Source organism: Furipterus horrens, unplaced genomic scaffold (assembly GCF_987537825.1).
Source record: "Furipterus horrens unplaced genomic scaffold, mFurHor1.1.pri manual_scaffold_9, whole genome shotgun sequence".
NCBI classification, from domain to species: Eukaryota; Metazoa; Chordata; class Mammalia; order Chiroptera; family Furipteridae; genus Furipterus; species Furipterus horrens.
Window position 1 is genome coordinate 35,080,974 of NW_028327179.1, and position 14,492 is coordinate 35,095,465.

The 14,492-nt window shown below is 42.1% G+C and overlaps 1 long non-coding RNA gene and 1 pseudogene across 1 annotated transcript; one reads left to right on the top strand and one right to left on the bottom strand.

The window, feature by feature from the left end:
• Nucleotides 1–620: 620 nt before the first annotated feature.
• On the bottom strand, nt 621–10,797 carry LOC150001592 (uncharacterized). Its single transcript, XR_016513192.1, has 3 exons — nt 10,655–10,797; nt 10,358–10,418; nt 621–1,461 (listed from the first exon to the last, which is right to left on the bottom strand). It is a non-coding gene; the product is annotated as an uncharacterized LOC150001592 (long non-coding RNA).
• LOC150001593 (non-histone chromosomal protein HMG-14 pseudogene) lies at nt 1,951–3,243 on the top strand (annotated as a pseudogene).
• Nucleotides 10,798–14,492: the final 3,695 nt, after the last annotated feature.

Genomic DNA, 14,492 nt, shown 5'->3' on the forward strand with positions numbered 1-14,492 from the left:
GCCATGTGTGCTGTGCATGCCCAGAATTTCATGACACTGCAAGTGAAAACGACTGAGGTGTATGTCTAAAATAAAGCTAGCAATAGTGGGTCATACTATCACTCAAGTAATTTCCCCATCTAATAATCTTGCTGTAGATGGTACTTTGAGATAAAGATATATATGCTTATCGGCTAACAAGACTTTTTCTGTGTTGCAGCAAATCACCTGAAAATAAAAAAAAAACTTCTATGAAAGGTGTGATGTTCTAGCCTCTACACAAACCCATTCCCCTAATTTCAATGCCACGTCAGAAAACGAGTTACAAAACAGGGCACCAATGCTCACTGAGTGCTATGAACTTTAGGGCTCTCTGGTGATTGACATCAATTTACAAATCAGTCCACACCCAAAATCATAATGATAATCATCCATTGTCTATCCATCCATTCATCCACCCATCCATCACCAACCCTTCACTCACCAAGTATCATATTCAAGCCTATCCACTAGGCACTTGGCTAGGTGCAGACACTTCAATTACACAAAACAAGCACTGGCTTCCTCGCTATCTAAATAATTAATATGATGAAATCATGAATGTTGAAGCACACACAGCAATGAGGGAAAAAAAGCTTTATTGAGGTTATTGAGGTGTAATTTACATATCATAAAATGTACTCACTTTAAGTGTATAAATCAATAATTTTCAGTAAATTTACAGTTATGCAACCATCACCACAATCTAATTTTAGAACATTTCATCAGCAGCAACTGCTATTACTCAAATTTTAACAAAATTGGCAAAGAATAAGTGCCTCTTTTTAAAAAATCCTTTCTCCTTCAATGTTCTGAGAGTCCCACTGGCTTTCATACGCACAGCAGAGTGCTACGGGAGGAATAGAGAGGGTCCCACTGTTTGGGTAGGTGGACAAGCAGAATTGCAATCTCAGAGCTGCATCTACCATCAATGAGGAACGACCTAGTAAAGCAGTTGTTCTCAACTTCAGCTGCACAATGGATTGACCTGAGCAGCTTTATAACATAGTGATAACTACACACCACCGTCCTTCTGCCTAGTTTTATGTAATTAGTCTGGGATTCAGCCTGAGTATCAGGATTTTTCCCCCCTTTTTTGAGATCATCAGGTGTTTTAATATGCAGCCAAGATTTGAAAACACCTCTACTAAGAATCAGGATTCAACCTAATACTTATTTTGGTTTTTGGAGATAACAGATGCTGCATTTTGGTTCTCAGTTATGCTCATTGTTGTTTGTGTCAACCAATAGTCATTGCTGGTGCCAATTCGATGCCAACAGGAATCCCCGATTTAGGGTGTGGTGAAGAAGGAAACTTCATTCACTGTGAAGCAGCTCAACTGTGATTTAGCATGGCAATGAAAGACTCCCTCCGGCTAGACAGCTCTGCTCTGCTCCTGGTGCTGATCTGCTCAGATCTGCTTCAGCCAGGAAACACAGTCTCTGGTGGAAAGCAAAAGTGCACTCTCAGACTTCTAGCCAAGATGGAGGCCCAGACAGACATGCTAGGTCTCCCTCCACAACTGAGAAGGAATACAACTCCCTCAAAACTAGAGACAACCAGAAAATCAAGCTGCATGGCAGTCCGACAGACAAAGATATAAAGAAGAAATACTTATTCAGACAGGTAGGAGGGACAGAGCCCAAGCAGAGGATGTGGTGTGGTAGTGGCAGCAGCGGCATGCCAGCAGAACATGCAGTCACACATATTAGAAAGTCAGGAGAGACACCAGGGAAGTGTTCCCAGCTCCTGCCCAGACCACACAGCTCATGGTCCCAATGCCAGGGAAAATCAAGCCTCATTGCTTCTCACTGTGCAAACCTGTGGGGGTTGGGGCAGAGGAAGAAACTACCAGTCTCTCAGCAGAATCCACTTGTTTAAAGGGCCCCCGCAGTCCTAGAATGTCTGCAGACCCACTCACTCTGGGAACGATGGCCATGGCAACAGCTAGAGCCACCAGTCCCATCCCATACGAAAGTGGGAGAAGTGCCTGAAGAAGGGGCAAGTGCTGAGCAAGCGGCACTGTTCCCTCTCAGAACCCTCCCCCACATACAGTGCCACAACCTGGTGAAACAGATCGTCCTGCACTGACAAATCCCTAAGGCTCCACCCCTTACAACGTAACAGGAGCGACAGCTCTACCTAAGACACAGAGGCAAACAAACACAGGAGCCTGTAAAGATGAGGAGACAGAGAAGTATGGCCTAAAAGAGGGAACAGATTGAGGTTCCAGTGGGAGAACTAAGCGATGAGGTAATAGCCAACCTAACAGACGAGGAGCTAGCCAACCTAACAGACGCAAAGTTCAAAACACCGGTGATAAAGATGCTCACAGGCTTGACAGATATGCTTGAACATGGCAAACACATAAGGGAAGAAGTGAAGGCTATGCTAAATGAAATGAAGGAAAATCCACACAAAACCAATTGTGAAGGGAAGGAAACTGGGGTTCAAATCAATTATTTGAAATATAAGGAAGAAAAAAAGTCAACCAGTACAGAATGAGGAAACATGAATTGAAAAAAATGAGGAGAGGCTTAGGAACCTCTGTGACAACTTTAAACGTGCCAACATCCAAATCATAGGGGTGCCAGAAGGAGAAGAGGAAGAACAAGAAATTGAAAATTTATGTGAGAAAATAACGAAGGAAAACTCTCGAAATTCGGCAAAGGAAATAGACATACAAGTCCAGGAAGCACAGAGTTCCAAACAAGCTAGACCCAAAGGGGACCACACCAACACACAATCAAGAATCTTAAAAGCAGCAAGAGAAAAGCAGAGAGTTACCTATAAAGAGGTGCCTATAAGACTATCATCAAGTTTGGGCAGTGGGAGTGGGCAGGCCATCCTGGTTGGCAAAGGTTCTCAGCACGCTGTGGCCCCGAGGCACCAGGCACGCACCTGTCCCACTGCCACAATGCCCAAGAAGGAAGGTGAGCTCCACCGAGGGGGTGGCGAAGGAGGAGCCCAAGAGGAGATAGGTGAGTTTGTCAGCTAAACCTGCTCCTGCAAAAGTGGAAGCCAAGCCAAAAAAGGTGGCAGGAAAGGATAAATCTTCAGACAAAAAAGTGCAAACAGAAGGGAAAAGGGGAGCAAAGGGAAAACAGGCCGAAGTGGCTAACCAGGAACCTGAAGAATATCTACCTGCAGAAAATGGAGAAACTAAAAATGAGGAGAGCCCAATCTCAGATAAAGCAGGAGAAAAAGAAGCCAAGGCTGATTAATATCATATATCATATCTTATCAGTGGTCCCTGTCTCCCTTCTTGTACAATCCAGAGGAATATTTTTATCAACTATTTTGTAAATGCAAGCTTTTTAGTAGCTCTAGAAACATTTTTAAGAAGGAGGGAATTCCACCTCATGCCATTTTTTAAAGTGTAAATGCTTTTTTTTTAAAAGGTGAAATCATTTGCTAGTTGTTTATTTTTTGGTACAACCAGAAAATAGTGGGATATTGAATATGGGAGGCTTTGATTGTCTTGGTGTCAGCTTAACATTCCATAGATGGGGGTAGTTTTTATATCCTATAATACAAAGCCTACTAAATGGCAGTTTGGAGTCAGTTGTGCATTTACTATGTCTTGAACATTTTAAATTACTTATCATGTTTTTGGTAGAATTGTTTTCTAAAGAAAACCAGTCCTGGATCTTGCTCTCCCTGTCAGAATTTTGTGCACTCTGTAACATCTTTGTTGTGGTAGTCCAGTTTTCCTAGTAACTTTGTTAATGTGCTGTGAACGACTAAAAACTTGATTATGTAGTTATATGATATTAAATTGTGAATTAGTCGGACTTCGATGTAAGTATATCAACATTTGCAGATATTGGTACTTGATACTTTATTAAGAAAATTAGTCTCCAAATTTTAAGCTGGAACATTACTGGAATAACTTCAGAAAAGAATCACAACTACACGACTTTACATTTTTGGTACATATGATAAGAATTGTGTACAAATCTAAATGTTAGTGTACTTATCCTCAAAACAACCTATAAAATCTCACTTATGAAAAAAAATAAAAAAGACTATCAGGTAATTTCTCAAAAGAAATTCTACAGGCAAGAAGGAACTGGCAAGAAGTATTCAATGTGATGAAAAGCAAGGACCTACAACCAAGATTACTCTATCCAGCAAAGCTATCATTTAGAATGGAAGGGCAGATGAGGTGCTTCCCAGACAAGGTATAGCTAGAAGAGATCATCATCACCAAGCCATTATCATACGAAACGTTAAAGGGACTTATTTAAGAAGATCAAAACTATGAACACTAAAATGACAACAAACTCACAACTATCAATAACTGAATCTGAAAAGTGGAAGCAAAATCAACTAAGCTGACCAGAGTGGGAACAAGGTCATGGGTGTGGGGATCATTTGGGGGGTTGTTGGCTGGGAGGGGGAAAGGGGAGAAATGGGGAAATGGTGCAGGGATTGGGAAGCATGGTGGGTTGGTGCAGGATAGACAGGGGAGGGATGGGGGTGGGGAGTTGGGAATAGTGTAGGAGGGGGTGAAACCAAGGAACTTGTGTGCACGACCCATGAATGTGAACTGGATGGGAGGGGGGATTGCTGGCGGAAGGGGGATGCTGAGCAGAAGGGAGCAGGGGTGGGAAATTGGGACTATTGTAACAACATAATCAATAAAATATACTTAAAAAAAAAAGTGACAGGTATCACCACCCAGTATTAGAATTCTGAATCAGTCCTGACTGGTGTGGCTCTGTAGGTTGGGCACTGTTCTATAGAGCAAAAGAGCAACGGGTTGCCAGTTTGATTCTGGGTCAGGGCACATACGTGTGGGTTTGGGGTGAGTGCGAGAGGCACCCACTCAATGTTTCTCTCTCACATTGATGTTTCTCCCTCTCTTTCTTCCTCTCTTCCCTGCTCTCTAGAAATAAATAAAATCTTAAAAAAAAAAAAAAAAGAAAAAGAAAAAAATAGTGCACTCTCAGAGCCAGAGGAGAGCTCATTTATATAGATAGGAGTGCTTGCCCTTGGGCCCTGATTGGTCTATTCTCATGCAAATGAGGTTTCCAGTTTGATTGGTCCAAAAGGTATTGTCCTGATTGGTCAGAATGGAGCCACTCAGTGAAGAAGCTCACTGGGGATACATCTGTGCAACTCTGATTGGACAGGGAAAGCCTCAGTCCTATTTGTTGAAATAGGATTCCAGGAACTCTTTTACAAGGGCTGGCTCAGATAGCAGGAACCCAGTGCAGGCTTCTTCCTGAACTGCAGTTTGCAGGAGAGGCCCCATGTGTAAAAATGGCTGCCAGGCTCCGTTTTTTGTTTTGTTTTGTTTTTAAATTTGGGTCCTGGTAGCCCTTTTTAGCAGTTATTTTCTTTCTCAGGGTCCACATTTGTAATGATGAAAAATAACACTGGCAGGAGAATAACAGTTGCCCTTGAATGGGGAAACTGAAGAATTTGCATGCAATCCTTTCCCTTTTTTTCCCTCAGGCAGTAACAGCATCAGCAGGTCCACTCACTATTTTGTAATTTCCTCTCTTCACTTTCTGGGAAGGACAGTCATTCCTTAAAATGTGTCACCTCACCACACAGCATACTTTGTTCCTGTTGTTGCATAACATTCACAATTCGAATGTTCCAGTGAGGTACCTCTCTATCCTGTCGGAAAAGGGGCTCCTCTCCTCAGTTCTCCAGACATCATAGGTCCTGCTGACCCAAACAGATGAGAGTTTCCAAGTGGACTGACTGGCTTTGGAATAGCACCTATCAAATTTTAATGTAAATATGATCACCTGGGAATCTTGTTAAAATGCACATTCTTATTCTCTAGTTCTGGAATGAGAGCACAAGATTTTGCATTTCTCCCAAGTTTCCAGGTGATGCCTGTGGTCCCGGTCCATGGGCCACACTTTGACTAGTCCCACTACCTTTTTATTTGATGTTATTCACAGGTAATGCAGAATAATACTAACTGAGAACACTACTATAGCACTTATGTAGGTTTTGTTTGTGCGGTGCCAAGAACAGGCCTAGGCTTGCTTTGTAAAATGGCAATGGAGAAGTTGTACTTGACTCCTGTGGTCCTTTCCAACACTAAAATGTTTCCAAGCCTTAAACTTATATAATGGTAATATCACTATCTTATATTTAACACTACAGCACTTTAACTCTATGAGATCAACCTAAAGATATGACTTAAGTTTCATATTGGCTCCTTGAAATATTAAGGTCATATTCTTGTTCAGTCGACATTTGACTCACTATATGCATCTAATACTTGAAGAATATTATCAAGGTAAGAGAACTTGATTATACTCAGCTACATGGCCTCCTAGATTTTCAGTTTAGAAAGTTTTCTTGACACTCCTCTAGTAAAATGACAGCTATTGCACTGTGTTTATGTTGAAAAATAGAGCCTAATTTGTTTCACATATAAAGATCTAGGGTATTAATTGTTGAATGATAGTAACTCTGAAGGAACTATCCTCAGAGATTTAAAAAAATTTTTTCAATCACAGTTTACATTCAATATTACTTTGTACTAGTCTTGGGTGTACAGCATATTGATTAAATAATCATAAACTTTACAAAGTGGTCTTCCTGATTTTGCAAGTACCCACCTGGCACCATGCAGTTATTACAACATTATCGATTATATTGTCTATGCTATATTTTATATCCTCATGGCTATTGTGTCCTCAGAGATCTTGATGATATCACAACTTGCTTATTTACATATGCTAACTAGAAAATGTAATCGCCCTGGCTGGTGTGGCTCAGTGGATTGAGCACTGGCCTGCAAACCAAAGTGCCACCAGTTCGATTCCCAGTCAGGGTGCATGCCTGGGTTGTGGACCAGGTCTCCAGTTGTGAGTGCATGAGAGGCAACCACATATTGATGTTTCTCTCCCTCTCTTTCTTTCTCCCTCCCTGCCCCTTTCTCTAAAAATAAATAAATAAAGTTAAAAAAAAAAAAGAAAAGAAAATGTAATCCTCCAGAGCCATGCGAGGTGGTGTAGGTGAATTTTTAACTTTGCAAGGCCACATCTGAACCTTTCTTCTTTTTCTCTCCTGCAAACACCCAGTTCTTTCAAGACTCATGGTAGCTCATAACATCCTCTCCCCATACTCACTGATGTCATCTACTGACTCCTAGCTTATTCTTTATCACTGGTGACTCAGGTCCCCAATATGCACACAGTCTTCCTCTATGCCAACAGTTGTCATCCTTCTCCAGTGCTTCATCATTCAAGTGGATGAAACACTCAACCTCATAACCTCTTATTTACTTATTCATCAAAGGCAATGTATCTTTGCCTCTACCCTGTCTCAGTGGTTTACTTTCTGATATCTCCAAACACTATCCCCTAGCCTTCCAACAGTCTTAGTCAAGTATTCACACTGATAGATCTAGACAGCAGAAAAAATCTGATTCATTGACCCAATATTTTCTCACTTTCCAATGACAGCGTCCTGGTTTTTTCTTTATCCATTCGAGATTCTATACTGTATATTAATCTCCATTTGCTTAAAAAGATCTATTCTTGTTATGGACTAAATGTTTGTGTCTCCACCACCACCAATTCATATGTTGAAATCCTAATTACCAATGTGAAGGTATTAGGAGTTGTGGCCTTTGGGCGGTGATTAGAATCCTAATGAATGGGATCAGTGCCTTTATAAAACAGACCTTAAGAGTGCTCTCTCTCCCCATCTGCCATGTGAGGACATGGCAAGAAGATGGCACCATGAACCCGTAAGTGGGCCCCACTAGACAATGAATCTGCCAGTGCCTTGATCTTGGACTTTCCAGCCTTTGGAACTGTGAGAAATGAACATTTGTTGTTTAAGCCACCTAGTCTATGGTATTTTGTTATAGCTGCCTGAATAGACTAGAACGACTCTTGCTCTCCATCACACCCACCTGGCAATAACCTAGTCCTGGAAGAACCCACTATCCATTTTCTGTATCCAAGTTGGTGAAGGTTGCTGAAGGAAAAAATCAGACAACGGAACTCATTAGTTTCACCTTAAATTCATGATCATCAACTTCACCTATCAAAGGCCAGTCTGTCCACTCCTGGAGACCATCCTTTTTCTCCTTCAGAGGGGCTGTGGTTATGATCTCCTTAGAGACAGTTCACACTCAACAGGTTCAAAATGGAACTTGTTTCCCATCCAGACCTGTTCCCATTCCTTCAAGTGTTTTTATTTCATTAAATGGTACCATTATCCACAAGTTGCTCAAGTCAAAACTCTGGGAGTCACTCTTGAGTCCTTGCTTTCCCTTACCCCTGACATAAAATCTGAACCAACTCCTATTCTCCAAAATATTTCTTAAATCCCTTTCCACTGATACCAGTTTAATCTATGTCTTTACCATCTCTCATCTAAACTCTGGAAACTCTTTCTAATAGGTCTCTCTACTTATTTCTTTGCCCCTTCCCAAATCATCTCCATAGAGGAGCTAAGATCATCTTAAAATGTATAAGATGATGTCTCTCCCTCTTCAAAATTCAATGGTTTTCTGTGGCACTTAGAACTACAGCTACCTTCCTGACTATGACCTAAAAGGCCCCGAATGAGAGCCCTGGCTGCTGTGGCTCAATGGATTGAGCATTGGCCTGTGAATCAAGTGTCTCTGGTTCGATTCCCAGTCAGGGTACATACCTGGGTTGCATGCCAGGTCCCCAGCTGGGGGTGCACAAGAGGCAACCACACATTAATGTTTCTATCCCTCCCTTTCTCCTTTCCCCTCTCTAAAAATAAATTAATAAAATATTTTAAAAAGGAAAGAAAAGAAAAGGCCCTGAATGAGCTTGATAGCATCTGCACACCTCTCAGCCCCATCCTGTATGACTGTTATTCTATGGTCCAGACATAGCATCCTTTCCTGGAAGTAGAAAAGACCAATCTCATTCACATTTAGCTCTAAAGTTTCCCTTGTAATTATCTTATGTAATTATTTCTTCACTCACTATTATTCCCACCCTTGGACAAAAAGCTGCCTGAGGGCAGAACCAGGTTTACCTTGTCCATCACTGCCTCCACAATGTCTGGCACATAGTAAATAAGAACCCAATAAATATTCTTTGTTGTTAAATGCATCAAAAGTGTCAAGAAAGATGTAATAGGTCTCTAGGTAAAAATCTCTCTTTTTATTCATCAAGACATGTAGGCCCAAAGGGGGTAAGTGATATATCAATGTCACGATTATGTCAACATCGTAGTTACCAGCCAAGTACAGAATAAATGCATCTCCTGATGTCCTAATTGTGTCCTGAAGGCCAAGTCTTTCAAACTTTTGGTGTGCCTTCCTTCTCACCTTTCTAACTCATTTATGATCCTTTTTTAAACATTTGTTTGCCTTCATGTGTGTGCTACCTTCTTAGTATTAAAATGTAATTATGCTCATTCACTACAAGTATATTTTCTATGTCATCAGTGCAACAAAAAAGTCACTTGGATACAGCTTTTCATTTCTTTTTTGCACAATTAGCTCAATATATCATTATTGATATTGTCTCTTCTGTCATCCCCCAAAAGACTAATGAGTTCAGAGAAAAACTGCAGACTGTTCCTAAATACTCTGAAAAAATATCTAGCATAGGTATCTTTAATCTGTAAATAGCTTTTAATTTTTGAAACAACAGAGGGAGAGGTACAGAGTAAAAAAAAGTATCTTAGAGAAAGAAAAAAATAAATGAAGATGAACACAATGAAGAAAGAATAAAGGTGGGAGATCAGGGCATGGAGGGGTAGGATGGCGAAAGTGGTTTCGAAGGAACTAAATAGGTTCCCAGTAGTGGGGCTGCTAACTGGGCTATTGTCTAATCAGTCATGGGGGTGGGGGTGGGGGCAGGAGTTCAAATTCCATTTCTCCCAATTTCACCCATAGTGATGAGTGATAATTAACTATGGCCCATAATAAGTTTTTTCCATCTAAAAAATGAACTGCCTGAGGAGTAAAATCTGACACCAATTCCTCTCCAAAGGGTGGAAAAGATAATGGAAATCTCTTCATAAAAATTCTCTTTATCTCTCTGCCCTATTTTAGGATAAATATTTTTAGGGCATAACTTTCAACAAGTTTCGGCTGAGGCTGAACACAGGGCTCCAACAAAATTGAGGACACTTAAAGACGAAGCCTGTTACTTCCTAACATATAATGAATGGCCTAAACATACCATGGTCACATAGTTGGGTAATAAACAAAATGACTACTAGAAATACTCCCTTGTTTATAAAGCAGTGATGTACGATCTTCAATGAAATGTGCTGCATCAACCCACAAAGTGGTAGGTAGACAGACTATCAGGGAGGCAAGGTAACCTGCCCGTCCTTTCCCTCCCGGGCATATCCTACCTGGGATGATGTAGCTCCTGGCCTCCTTTCTCCTGGGCCCAACCTCCGGACTATCTGGGACCTAGGGGAAGACGAAGAGGAGTGGGGTGCAGAATCAGTGGGACATACATCCTTCGGTACCTTTCCCACTCCCCACCTCAAAGTGCCAGGACACCAGAAACCCCGCCAGCTCAGAACGCACGCCCGCAGAGGGCGCAGAATCCCGGGACGACCCACGCAGCGCGTGGCGCCGACTGCATCTAGACCCTCAACTCCACTGCCGCCACTTCGTCTCGCGCCCTTCTCCGATCTGCTCACCTCTGCGCCCTCTGCGCCGGCCGAGGCCAGCCTGCAAGGTCCCCCGCAGCGCCGCCGACTCCCCAGGGACCGGCCCGGGCTCCAGGGCCTAGGGACTGCGCCTCGGACCGGTGGCTGCAGGGTGGCTGCCGCGGCGGTCGCGCTCCGCTGCTTCCCCGCCTCTGGAGGCTGGATCTCTTGGAACCAGCGAGGAGGCGGGGGGAGCGCGCGGAGGCCGGCCTCGCGGTGACGCGCCGCCGGGGGCTGCGCTCAGGGAGGGCGCGGAGCGTGATCCGGCTGGAGCAGCGCGGACTAGGTGGCCGGGCGGACGAGGGGGGAGAGCGGTGGAGCTCAGGGAAAAGTCGCGGAGTTCAGAGGGGTCCGGGGAGAGTCTGGGAGGACGAAGAGCACCGAGTGGGGCGAGCAGTGCAGCTGGAGTCCCGGCCGCGTGGCTCCCGTCTTGAGCTCCCACCCCGCCCCCAGCGTGGAGCGACTGAGCATCCTCCACCCGTGGTGGCCTTTGCCTATTTGCAGGGCTCCCCCAGGATTCCTTTGAAACAGCTCCAGAAAAATAAAGCCCACTTTTCTACTCAACTGCTTTTGTGCTTTGTGGTCGCCTCTCCGCTCTAGACTTTGCTTTTTATTACGCCCCAACCCCCAGATTTCCTCTACCCTACCCTCAGCTCCTGTCAGTCTCCAAGAAACTGCGCTTTCTCTCCTGTACGTGTTCTTTCTCTCACCTCCAATCGTCTTTTGGCTGGACAGCATTTTGAGAATAAAATGTTCAAAAATGCCCTTCGTGAACCACGTTTTAAAACTCCCTCACAGCCATAAGTCTGTTGACTTTGACCCTCTAGCTGTTGCCACTGAAACTTTGCTCTTGGTGATAGGAGGATTAAGCCTGGAGTTAGGAGACCTGCGTTCCTGGTACCGCCTCTTAAACTCTAGGGGCCAAAATGGCCTTGAGTGTTCAGGGGACCTCCGAGCTGTATGGGCACCTTTGGTCCTGGGATTCTGTGAATGTCTCACTGCAGATGACCAAAGCAGTCAGGTATCCTTGATCTTTTGTGTAGAAGGTGTTGTAACAGTGGTGTGGGGAATTTTAACCCACCCCACCATTCTTATGACGGTTGCTGTAAATGCTGACTCTGACTGATATGTAGCTTGTAGATGAACAGCATGTTAGTATAAGAATTCTAGGAAATAACTTCAAAAGATACAGACTTTGTCCTTCAGGCATTCCAGCTCTGGGAGATTTGCTGACCTTCAACTAAAAACCAGGAGGATGCACACTAGACCATGGCTAACCTGTTTCATGGTCCTTATCGGAACAGACCGTGCTGGTCTGCAGTAGAGAACTTCTCACCACCCTCCCCTTGATCCCTTCTGCTTTCCCTCGACCTACTTACAAAAACCTGTGCCTGCACTGAGCTGTTAAGACGGTCTTTAGGACACATGTCCTCCATCTTTCTGATGGCTGGCATCTGAATAAACCCTCTTCCTTTTTTCCACCAGCACTTGACTCCTGAGTTTAGCTTTCTTTGCAGAAGGCAGCCAGACCTGGATTCAGTTATAGTGTCAGCAGAAGAAATGAGAAATCTTTATTCTCAGATATAAGACAATTTGCAGAAAATTCTCAAATTCTTGGATTTTGTTTTCATACGTTAGTAAATTTCCATTTCAGCAAATTAAGTTTAAAAATTATCTCTCCCAGTGGTTTATTAACCAGGGTAAAAGCCAAGAAGGGGGTCTTGGATCGATCATTGGACACTGCACTTTCCCCTCTGAGGTCCACAAACAGATTAACCTTTGCAAATGTTGCTTTGGAAATACATCCCTTGTTTGACTTGACATGTGTCCTCTCCCCCACTGACAAATATTATTAAGGTTTAAGGTTTAGGCATAAACTAAGCTTTCAGTTATGTTTCAGGGTATAGGGCACTGACGACTGGTAAAATTCTTTCAATTTTGGTAATTGGAAACAATTAAATTTTATATCAATTTTTATTATTTCACTTCTATACTACTCTCAAATAATGAAATCAGCATTTTTTGCTAGCACTTCTAGAGGACAATTGGAGGACAGTCATGAATCTTAGCAGTTAATGAAAGTGTGTAGCTTTAAAAAAATAGCATTAATTTCACAAAGAGTTATTACAAAATATATCATATTTAACTATCCTAGAACCATGAATTATTGTATAAAACATGTAGGTAAACAACATGTTTTAAGTATTTTTAAAAGCTGTCTTAACATGAACTCTGTCTATCCAAAAGTAAAAGTAAAATCAAGTAATATGTGAAATCGCTTACCCTAAAAAAGAATCAATGAGTCAATAATTTGTAATTCCCAGAATAAATATCTGCTTTTCATTCTTAAACTATTAAAATAAGAAAATATTCTTGGTGGAAAATTTCATGTAGTGAAATGTGTTCCAAAAAATTGTTGGTATTGATGCAAAGCATGATGCCTTTCAGCTCATCCCATGGTAACTATAGTTTTTATTACTATTTTTCAGTTGGAGTTTCAGAGTACAAAAATAATTTTGCAAGAATTTTCCAGATCATAACATGCTCTCTGGGAAATATCTTCAGTTCCTTGAGGTAGTAATTGATTCCACTGAAGTGCAGCAATAATTTATTAAATGAACCACTCTCTAGTGGCCTAAAGGAATTAGCACAGTTCCTTCTTTGAAATTATTCTACAGCTGAAAGTGGCAGTTCCCAAACTCTAAGCACTTGTCCCTCCAGATGCTCCTCCAGTAATTCATTTGCTAGAAAGTTTGATTGAGCTCCTGCTGTATGCCCTGGCTGGGGCACTAGAAACAATGGTGAAGAACCCAGTTATACAAGGGGTGATGCCCCCCAAAATTGAATTTATTTTAAAAAATTATGTATTTATTCTTACGTGTTTAAACTTCACCTTCAAAGTACTCTCCACTTGATGCAATACACCTACTGAGACAATTTTTCCACTGCTATACAGTTTTTGAACTCATTAATTTTGATGCCTTTTAGTGCTTCTATTGTTTTTTTGTTTCACCTCTTCCACAGAGGTAAAACATTTTCCTTTGAGGATTTTTTTCGTCTGGGAAAACAACAAAAAGAGTCACTTGGGGCAAGATCGGGTGAATAGGTAAAGAGTGGGGCATGAGGGTCATGCCCTTTTTGGTCAAAAACTGCTGACCACTCAATGCGGTGTGGGCAGTTGTACTCATAAATCACCCATCATGTAATCGGTGAATGCACTGAAAGAGTCTTCAAAAAAGATTCACTGGAGCTGGAGGCAGCCTCTCACAATAATGCCAGGTGGTACACTGATACAGATGGGTTCCTAGAACACTCGCCTAATGGGGGAAGCCTGTATTACAAGGACTTATCCTTCAGAAGACAATTCCTTTTTATTGAGTCCCCCCTTGTACTTACTTAGCTGTATTGGTAGAATTTATAGTTTGCTTGGGAAGATAAATTAGTAAACAAATACAAATAAAATGTCCACAAATTTAAGTATACATGTAAGGTAACTGGAAATCATGGTGAAAGTAGACTTTGAGATAAATAATAATAAGATTATTTTAGAGATCTCTTAAGAGATCCACAATGCATATTAATAGATTAAAGGCTCATAGAATTTCTACAGTAAAGACATTTACTTAAACTATTCCTAATAAATTCCCAAATTTGTTCTGTGTGGGAGACAGACAGTCATGGTTCAAAAGACTTTGGTGACCACTGTGTGGAGCCCAGCCCCAAAATGGGAACCTGGGTCTTAACCAGCAGGCTTCTTGTCTTGCATGCTTGCTATGAATCCCACCATCCGGGGGATTTTAAAGATAGAATAGAAATGCAAGGTGGTTTT